Below are 9,929 nucleotides of genomic sequence, written 5' to 3'. Positions count from 1 at the left end.
CATAATTAACATACAGTTAAATGCACAAACCTTAAGTTTACATCTTGATGAATTTTCACTTATATGCACACCCATGTAACTATCACCCAGATCAAGATACAGAACATCTCCATTACCTCAGAAAGTTTCCTCTTGCCTCTTCAAAGTCAATTCCTCACCACTAACACCTGCCCAAGGCAAGCAGTGTTCTGACTTTTATCACCATAAATAAGGATTGCTTATTCTTGAACTTCATACATTGGCCTCATACCATCATGTACCCCTTTGTGTCTGGCTTCATTTTTTTCAACCTAGTGTTTTTGACACTCATGGATACAGTTGCAAGTGTCAGTAGTTTATTTATTCTACTGCTATACACTATATCACCGAATAAATACACTGCAACTACTTTTCTTTTGATGGATATATGGGCTGATTCTAGTTTGGGATGATTATGAATAAGGTTTCTATGAGATTTTTGTACTTTCTTTCTGTGTGTGGACATATGCACTCGTTTCTCTTGGATGGTAGCCTAGAATCTGAACTGCTCAGTCATAGACATGTGTAACTTGAGTAGAAACTGCCAGTTTGCTAATGCATAGTTAAGGACACAGCTTAATGATGTCAAAAGACCCACTTGACCATTTGTCTGAATGACTTCCAAGAGCATTTTCTGAACCTGAGAGTCTGACAATGTGGGAGGAATGGAAGTCTTTTATTTATCTCTCTTAGTCACTGCTCAGCAGGATGGTAAGTTTTACTCACTTTGGAGTGGATCCTGCACTGTCTTGTGTCACTCTGGGTCAGGCTTCTCGAGGTGTCACCTCTGCCAGCATTTCTCTCAGCCTCAAGATAGACTCAGCCCAAGCAAGGAGATTGGGTCTGTCACCATAAAGTGATTTTAGAGCCCATAATGTTCCCTACTGTTCTAGCATGTTTACTCTGGTGTTCTGGTCACTGGGGTTCATCACAAGTTTCAAACAAACCATTTTATTTATTTATTTATTTTTATTAGTCTCAGGTGCACAAGACAAAGCAATACTTAGATGTTTATCATTTATATCCCTCACACTGTGTGAACCCCCCTCCCCCATCCACTATCCCTCTGACATCGCACAGAGCCATTACATTTCCACTGTCTCTATTCCTAATGCTGTACTCCACTTCCTGTAACCACATACACACACACACACACACACACACACACACACACACACACACATATATATATATATATATATATATATATATATATATATAAATTATAGTTGGCATTCATTATTGTTCAGCTTCAGGTTTACAGTGCAGTGATCAGGCATCTACATCATCCCTGAGGTGGTCTCCCAAATGGGACACGTGTCCATCGGATACCCTACAAAATCTTTACAACATTATTGATTACGTTCCCCAAATTAATTTTCAAAACCCTGTGGCCATCTTGTGGTTACTGACTGTTTTCTAATCCCCTCACCTTCCCCCTTACCCCCACCCCCCCTCCCATTTAGCAACCCTCAGTTTTTCCTCTATGTCTCCAAAACTCTTTCTGATTAGTTCATTCATTTATTCTTTTCTTTAGATTCCACATATAAGTGAGATCATATGGTATTTGTCTTTCTCTGTCTGACTTATTTCACTTAACATAATGTTCTCTAGTTCCATCCATGCTGTTGCAAATGGTAAGATTTCTTTCTTCTTTATGGCTGCGTAATACTCCATTGTATAAATGTACCACAGTTTCTTAATCCAGTCATCTACCGATGGGCATTTCGGTTGTTTCCATGTCTTGGCTATTGTGTATAGTGCTGCAATAAACATAGGAGTGCATAAAGATTTTTGAATGGGAGTTTTGGATTTCTCCGGATAGATACCTAGGAGTGGAATTGCTGGATCATAAGGTAGTTCCATTTTCAGATTTTTGAGACACCGCCATACTGTTTTCCATAGTGACTGCACCAATCTGCAATCCCACCAACAGTGCACAAGCGTTCCCTTTTCTCCACATCCCCACCAGCACTTGTCAAGCAAACCATTTTAAAGATTATCTGAGAAACACTCTTTTCTCAACTTCAGCCTACTCCCTGCCGCTGCTTTCCTCTGACAGCCCTCACATGTGCTGCAGCATTATCCTCAGGGAAGACCTGCTGCCTGGAATCCCAGAGCAGAGGGCAGAGAGAGGAAGAGTTTGCTAACGATATTATAGTTGATTGCTTCATTTCTTACAGATAAGTCTAGATCTTTCTCCAGCTTTTTGTTTGTTTGTTTTTTACATGAGGTGTGTATCACCATTTTTGAGATAAAAAAAGGGTCAGATATTTCCTTGCCCAGTTTTTAAGACATTGCCACTCATGTCCAAGCCTATCACACTACGATTTTTCTTTCAGATGCAAGGGTTGGAACTCTGCAGTTTACATTTCTGCTCAGCCAGCAGACTCCTCTGAGTCTCTGCCAACAGGAAGACTGAGTGACAAGAGGAAGGACATGGATTTGCTCCCTAATGTGAGCGGGGGCCCCAGAGATACTCCCTCCCTCCAGCAGTGGCAGTTCCTTCTTGTAGCAGCAGGTGAGCCCAGTTTGCTGTTTTCTCCCAGGGGCATAGGCAGCCTCATGATGGCTTCCTTGGAGACAGGAAGCAGGCTTAGCAGTGCTCCCTCCACCAGAGGTTGCAGTTTCCGATTTAGGCATCCTGTCTCCCAGCTCCTTAAATTTTAGTAATTTCAGTCATTCTGAAGTTGCTGTCTTGGTGATACTTGAGTGCTTTTTCTTTCTCCTTTCTTACTTCCCCTTCCTTCCTTCCTTCCTTCCTTCCTTCCTTCCTTCCTTCCTTCCTTCCTTCCTTCCCTTCTCCTCCTCCTCCTCCTCCTCCTCCTCCTCCTCCTCCTCCTCCTCCTCTCTCTCTCTCTCTCTCTCTCTCTCTCTCTCTCTCTCTCTCTCTCCAATTTCAAATGATTCAACCTAATACTTGCACATCTGAATTTAACAGTATATCACAAATATGATGGTCACTCTAACAAAGGGAGAATAATGTTCTCTTTGTTGATGAGAAACAGACACTTAACACGTAAGAGATTTATTAGGGGACAAGCTCGTGAAGGAAAAATAGGGAAGGGTCTATCAGAGCACGGCACAGGATCAACTCCTATGGAGGAGAGGGGGAGAGAAGAAAGACTAGGTAGGAAAAGTCTTAGATTGTGGTTCAGTTTTAAGGAAGTTTCAGCAAAGCTGTTGGGGGAATTCCTTTTTTTTTTTTTTTTTTTGCCAAACATTCCTATTCATTGTTGTCTGTTATCCTCCACTATCTCCAGAATAGGAAAAAATACATAATTTCATGATATTAATTAACAAAATGTTAATGACATCCCCTTCTGTTGGGGCAATTGTTGAGCCAAAGTCACCCATTAGAGAAAGTAGTCCTAGTGGGAAGGTCAGAGTCAGGTGAAGAGGCAGAAAACTTGGCCATTTGACCTTAGGAACTTTGTACTGTGTTTTAGAGATACAACCACCAGTTTCCTAAGTTACACAGCTCCTGTTACAACTATGCAGTCTGTGTCTGAAGACCTGCAAGACCAGCCCTTTAGTTAACAAAATGACTTTATTTTCCAGGTGCATGCAGACAGGAAAAATGTACATAATTTCTAGTTCTTGCCTGAACAATTTGAGCAAGTCCAGAAAGTCATTTCTGAGAGGAAAAACAGTGATAAGGAACATGAATAAAAACAAAAAAACACATGAGATAAGGTAATAAAATTGCCCCTGAATAGTCTAGACTTTTTTCCTCCCTCTCTCTAGAGTTCTTTGTGGAAGGTCAGGGAAAGGTCAGCCATTTTCCTCTTATAGTCTTCATTGAATCTCTCATTCTATGCACTTTGAGGCAATTCTTCCAGTTTCCCACAGTCCTTGGGAGACAATGAAGTCATAATTGAGAGGTTGGGTGGGAACTCTGTTCTGAATGCTCTCCCCTTGAAGCAAAATTTTAGAAATAACTAAAAAGCACTGATTTTTTAACAAATTTATTGTCTTTCAACAAATAATATTTTGAGAAAACCTCAGAATTATTGGCAGTATAGTAATCGTTACAAATTAAAAGAACATGTTAATATTCTTTCCCCAAACACTAGTTATGCAACAGTGTTGTTCGCAATGAAGTTCAAAATGGTCGGTAAGTACTTTTTCTCATAAATGGGGAGATGGAGTGGTCCACTGCATCTGAAGGCAACGTTGTTTAACCGGTCATTGGATTTTTCTTCATGTTTTCAAATAAAGTATGCTGAATAGTCCTTTCACAGTCTCTTTATCTAGCTTCTTACACACAAATTCTATTATCTTTCAAATCTCATGTTCTGGGCTCTCTGTGGGGACAATGGGGTGGGGAGGGCAACAAGTAATCATTAGGGGATTTGGGTGAGAGAATCAAGGAGAGCAAGGTAACAAAGTCTGGGAGAAATTTTTTTCAATTTGTTCCACCTCAGTATTTGTGATATTGTTGGTCTTACTCACTGAAAGAACATGAGGCATTCTTTATATTTAAATTTAGGAGTATTACATGATCTTGATTTTTCTCTCTGTTTCTTCTGCTTTCCTCACCAGTTAACTGTCTTTATTGTAACTTCCCTTTCCAAAACATATGGTGCCATCCAGTAAAGGATTGAACATGTCTAGAGCTTTCACCCAATCACTTTCTCCCCTACTCTGACAGGCCTGTGTCCCTGCACTATTACTTCATCCCTATTTCTTGCCCCAGGCACAGATCCTAATTCTTTTCCTGGTGGTTCCACTGACAAGCTCCTGCTCTGACTTGCCCCATCCCCATCTTTTTCTCTTACCTGCAAAATTTTCTTCATTCCTGATTTTGTATTAGACACCCTTTTATCAGAAAGATACTTGACTAACTCCACTTGGAATATTCTTTTAGCTTATGGGTATGTCCTTGCATATTTGTTTTAGCTTCTAAGGGTGAATGCTATGAATAATATAAACCATAGAAGAAGACGACCTCTGTTTCTGAATTTTTGAAAGTGGAGGAAATAAGGCAGTGAAATCATCTAGTTATTTTTATAACCTAAGTATGAGAAGTGTTAGGCAATATTTGTTTGTCCCAAATATTGACAGGAACTCTCCCAGGGAACTGAACAAATTAACCAATGATTTTTGAGCCAAGTAAAGCAGCAGTTGTAGACAAAACTGTTCTATGTGATTAGTGGGTACTTTGAGATAATACATGGATCTGATAAAGCAAGACACAGATCATCTCTGAGAGCAAAGTAAGAATAAAGGCAATTTATCGCCAGAGAGACTGTAGAAGCTTGTTTCATAGTTTTTGTCTCCAAGAACCTCTCAGATGGGAGAGAAAACTATATACCTTGGACTTCCAAAGCCATTACAGTTCAACCAGCTCTGTCAGCCTCAAGGATCTAGGAATTCTTGTCTGGCTCCTGCCACATGGCACAAGGCAGTGCATGTGAATATTCCACCCCACAAGTTTCATCACTTTGCTAATACATATGCAGTGAATGAGGAGGTATGCTGCCTCCCCTCCTTCATTTCCTTGTAGAAGTAGAGAATTTGACATGTGCCTGTCTTTGTCCTTCTATCATCCTGTACATGGTCATATTGAGGACCCATGAACACTGAAAGAAAGAAAATGGGAAAGTGGGCTGACTTGCCTAAAAGTATACGAAGGCTCCCTAGACTGGGGCTGAGGTTTCAAGGGGCGCAGCGTGGTGAAGGTGGTTCAGAGATGCATTATGCTTGTCTTCTGTCCTTCCACTGTAGAGTAGACGTTGGCTAAGGCTTTACAGGACCCCGTGGGATCCACTCACCCCATCCCCCATTCACAGATGCTTCAAAGTACCAATCCCATGTTCTGGGGATGGCAGGGATATATATGGTCATCCTGTGGGACTAGTTGGACACTGTATTGTCCTTGCCATTCCTTGCCACACAGATTATCTGCACTAGTAGGTGAAGCAGTGGTGATAGAAAGAAAATGTGATTATTTGTATCATTACTAGTCTGCAAATGAAAAAATGTTCCCACAGGGAGCTGTAGGGCCTCTAGCAGAATTCAAGGAGCAACTTGGTTTAGGAAATACTTTAATGCTCTTCTTCCTGGTTGGCATAAGTTTAATAAAATGTTCTCCTTTGCTTCAGGCTAACACTCAATCTTCTGACAAGTTCCTAGGGCTCAGGCCTGGGTCCCTTTACTACCTTTTTCCCTTTGTCATGGGATTCAAGGACTCAACCTGTTTTATTCCTTTTTTAAACCTGACTCTCTGTGTTGCTAACACTAATATGAACCCACTTACTAAAAATATTATCTATAGCAAAATGAAACAAAACAAATAATGCATATTGCATGTTTACTAGCTGGACATTGTCCCAGGCTTTTTATATGCTCCAGCTCATTTATTTCTCAAATTTTATGAGATAGGTACGATTCTGACATCAATTCCCTTATGTGGTTTTTCTTTTTCTTTTTTATTTATTTTTTCATATGTTTTTTCTAACACCATGAAGCAATTCTCTGACATTAATCAGGTAGGTGTCCCACAGTTCAACTCAATTCTGACACTATCTACCCAGAGATAGTGCCAGCTCCCACAGGTTAAGGGCTCAAGACTGTCACACACACACACACACACACACACACGCACACACACACACGCACACACATGCACACACACACTTCAAATATCAATTGCAAATCTAGATTATCAGCTGGGTATACATCTGAGTTTCTCATGACTGCCTCCTTGGGTTCAATTAATATGCTAGAGCGGCTCCCAGAATCCAGCGAAATACTTTAGTTACTAGATTACCCATTTATTATAAAAGGATGTAACTCAGGAATGGCCAGATAGGAGAGCTACATAGGGCACTGTATGTGAGAAAGGACATGGAGCTTCAATGCTCTCTGAGCTCCCCACTCTCCCCAAATCGCATGTTCACCAACCTGAAAGCTCTCTGAACCCTGTACTTTTGTTTTTTATGGAGGCTTCATTACATAGGTATGATTGATTAAATCACTGGTCATTGACAACTGAACTAATCTCCAGTCCCTCTCTGCTTTCCAGAAGTCAGGGGTGGGGCTAAAAGTCACGACCCTCTAATCCTAAACTTGGTTCCCTGGCAAACAGCCCCATTCTTTGGTGAGTTAGGGGTTTTCCCAAAGTCAACTCATTAACATAACAAGAGAGAACTTTGTAGCTTCCATCACTTAAAAAAATTCCACGGGTTTTAGGAATTCTATGCCAGAAACAGGGACAAAAATCAAATATATATTTTTCATTATAAATCACAGTATCACAGTATGGATCAGCCATCTCCTCAGAAACCAGGAGCCTGTCCCCAAAAACAATGGAAGAATGACCCCAAAAGCAATTTAGAGATTATGGAGTAGGGGGAGATAACACAGAACTGTCCAGAAATTCATCTTAATCTTGCTTTTACAGAGTGTTTCCAGGAGGTGATCTTCAAAAGGTGAAGTGGTAACCCACTGGCTCCTGATTATGGGATGGGTTTTTGAGGTGAGCTCAGAGCAGAGTGTGTTTTGCACCCAGATGGGAAGCATTTCAGTACATTGTTTTAATAGGTAAACCTGTGTCCGTGCATGCCCATGGGTCGTGAGTTTGGTGGCTTCCCCTGCTGGACCTCCCTACACTCTCCCCTTTCATGCTTCATCTATAAGGTCCCAACAGGAAAAGTTCACACCCATTTGACATGACCACAGCAGAAGACTGTGGAAAAGAGCACACGGTCCCAGGAGGCTTACAAGCTGCCCCTTCAGGACAAGTCAGTAACAAGACGACTCAGTGTGTGAAGTGGTGGTTGTCCAAGATCATGGACCTCAGAACCACATGGCCCAGAGGGCACCTTGGTCAGCCTGGAAGAGCATGGAGGTTTCCCTTGGCCAAGGATGTGGACCCCTGTCCTGGCCACTGAGAACCCATCCCTGATCTACGAGGTCCCAGCTGGGGAGGAGTGGCCACGATGTAGCTAATGGAGAGGCTGGGGGCCTCTGGGGGAATTTGTGCCTTGAACAGGATTGTGTAAGGAAGGGCTGGGAGGCTGGACACTGGCGTTCACATGGAGCATAAACGTTCATGGAATGAGGCCCAGCTGTAGCCCTAGAAGCTGCATCACACATCTTTCTCCAGAGAAGAAAGTGATGGGCCAGGATCTCAGAAGGTTTCAAATGTCGCTAAAGGGTGAACACGGAGTCCCTAGAGGGGCCTGAGGATGGACAGTCCTGCCTGCCCTGAGCCCATTTGCACATGTCCTTCCTGTGGCCTTGTCTTCTCCACATCCAAGGTTTGATCCTTCTACTTGCTTTTGCTCACTGATGCAGTTCCTGAGACTGAACTAGAAAACTACAAGTTCCAAATATTTGTTTGAAAGAAACCTTGACAAGAGGAGCAGGAAATACTTCCTCTTTCTCCGAATCATATCAAGGCATCCACTGTCCCAAGGCAGGAAGTGGCCCCTGCAAGTGGTATTTTTAAAGACATCCAGGTTCAGTGGTTGCTATGCCTGTGAAAGAACTTTCAACCTCTAAGTCCCAGGGGTTCTGAGGGGCTGTGTGTGTCTCTGAACCAGGTTCATGGCACTGAAATGAACCTGTCATCTGAGGAAGGGAGACTTGGGGATATACTTCAGTAGCCAGAGAAGGGGGCTGGCCTTTCTCCCTTCTTCCACACACAATAGGCTGATGACACTGCATGATTTCTCAGTTCAATAAAGAATGTGAGAGTCTGTACCTCATTGATATGAGCAGGGGAAGGGAAAGAATCAAATCACAATTCCCAGGCGGTAATAGATACAGGACTTTATTATAATACTGAACCTGGCCTTTCCTATTGTCAACTGATGGTGGTTGGGGCCAATTCACTGCCAACAGAAATCCCCCGTTAGGGCTGCGGTGAAGAAGGAACTTTATTCACTGCAAACTGCTCAACCGTGATAGAGCTCCGCTGTGAGAGCAGCACAGCTATGGAACAGCTCCCTAGTGTTACAGCTCAATTATGAAGCAGCACAGCATGGCTGTGAGGCGGCCCTGGGGACACCTGCTCAGGTCCGGTTTGGTCCGCTCCACTCTGCCCTGCACTGGTCTGCTCCGCTCTGCTCCGTGGGACATCTTTGGTTTTTCATCTTTGGTGATTCAGCTCCAGCAGGAACCAGTTTTCAGTCTAAGGTAGAAAGGAAAGGGAAAATGTCCTCTCAGAGTCAGACAGGAGCTGACTTATGTAGACAGAAGTCCTTGCCTCTGAGACTTTTAAATGAGGACTCCAAATATTCGCTGTTTGTTTGGTCCAAGAAGCACTGTCCTGATTGGTCAGAATGGAGCCTTTCTGACTGGTTAGTGTATATTCTGGGGGAGGAAATCAAGCGGTGCAGCTCTGATTTGATGGGGGAAAGCCCCAATCCTATTGGTTGAAATACTAATCCGGGAACTCCTTCACAGGGACTGGCTCAGATGGCAAGCAGGTCAGTGTAGCTTCTTCCTGACGTGTGTTTTGCTGAGAGTCATTTAGAAATGACTGCTAGGCTCTGCTTTTCAATTTGAGCCCAGTTAGCCACCAGGAGCCCTTTTCTGTAATTACTTCTGGCTGAGGTCAAGAAGCAGAATTTGCTGTGATTTGAGCACCGCTGTTATGCAATTTTTGTTTAGTAGTTCTGTGGCTTGAAAGAGAGAAAACTAAAAGGTGGATTGATTCAGACCTGGGCATTTGCAGGTTGAAAACAACAATTTAAAAGCAGGGTAATTGAAAGAGATTCCAATTCAGACAGGATATTATTAGTATTTAAGATGTCTGAAGCACAGCAGTTTTGGATTGTGGGTGACAAGGGTTCTATGGAAAGTAACCTCATGGGGTGATCTGATCATAAATTTCTAACTGGCAGGTCATGGTGAGCTAGTCACTCCCCAGGCTTATAACTTCTTTACTAAAAGGTTTA

The sequence above is a fragment of the Rhinolophus sinicus genome, chromosome 2, assembly GCF_057876585.1.
Source record: "Rhinolophus sinicus isolate RSI-liver-muscle chromosome 2, RSI-T2T, whole genome shotgun sequence".
NCBI classification, from domain to species: domain Eukaryota; kingdom Metazoa; phylum Chordata; class Mammalia; order Chiroptera; family Rhinolophidae; genus Rhinolophus; species Rhinolophus sinicus.
Note: the sequence above shows the minus strand (reverse complement) of the source record.